A 782-nucleotide genomic window follows, 5' to 3' on the forward strand; every position below is an offset into this window, starting at 1 on the left:
TGAACTCAGTCTAGCACCTACCATCAACATAACGATGCCTGCATGAAAGTGAATACCTCCATTCATTCTCGAGAGATAATGGATACCCCTGTAAAGGTAACTGCGCATGAAATTGTGAGAGGCAAGGATTGTGCAATCTCCAACTATACTTCTCCTGAGTCGATACTGCTTAAGTCCAGTGGCAAGAAGTCCAAGACGACTGGAAACTGCCGAGATATGTGGAGAGCACATACAGCACCTGGAATTCCCAAATGGTCACCCATTTTAGTACTGACCAGGATCAACGTTGCTTAACATCAGTGATCTAACGGGAACTGGTGTGTCAACGTGATTATACCGTATCTATACCGATTGATTAATGCACCTCTTTCTTATGCTCTGATAATGGAACTGTAACTTTCTTTAATGCTGTTTCTGAAAGCCATGCCTAAAATCTAGAGTTGTTTAGCAAGGTTTTGATTATTTCTTGAACCTTTAAGCACGAATTGCTTTGCTCTAACCATGGAACCATCTGAGATCTTTGCCTTCATGTGAAGATGATGCTTATACAAATACACAGCATTCACAAGTTCGTGTTTAAATGGGACAGGAGTTCGAGATCTTTTGGTTTTCTTGTTTGTTTCAACCATCTTCTGCTCCTTCTTCATTTTTAACATCGTCTTCCGTTTCCCCTTTCTCTCCGTTTCGATGTCATCTTCTATTAGAGAAACTAGAAATAACTCCTCCTCCTCCTCCTCCTCCTCCTCCTCCTCCTCCATCCCACTCTTTCCGTCTTTCCCAAT

The 782-nt window shown here is 41.9% G+C and overlaps 1 pseudogene; it reads right to left on the reverse strand.

Annotated features, from left to right (window-relative positions):
- Positions 1–226: 226 nt before the first annotated feature.
- On the reverse strand, positions 227–344 carry LOC145275266 (5S ribosomal RNA; annotated as a pseudogene).
- Positions 345–782: the final 438 nt, after the last annotated feature.

The sequence above is a fragment of the Euprymna scolopes genome, chromosome 4 (genome assembly GCF_053919585.1).
Source record: "Euprymna scolopes isolate OS-2025 chromosome 4, ASM5391958v1, whole genome shotgun sequence".
Classification (NCBI taxonomy): Eukaryota; Metazoa; Mollusca; class Cephalopoda; order Sepiida; family Sepiolidae; genus Euprymna; species Euprymna scolopes.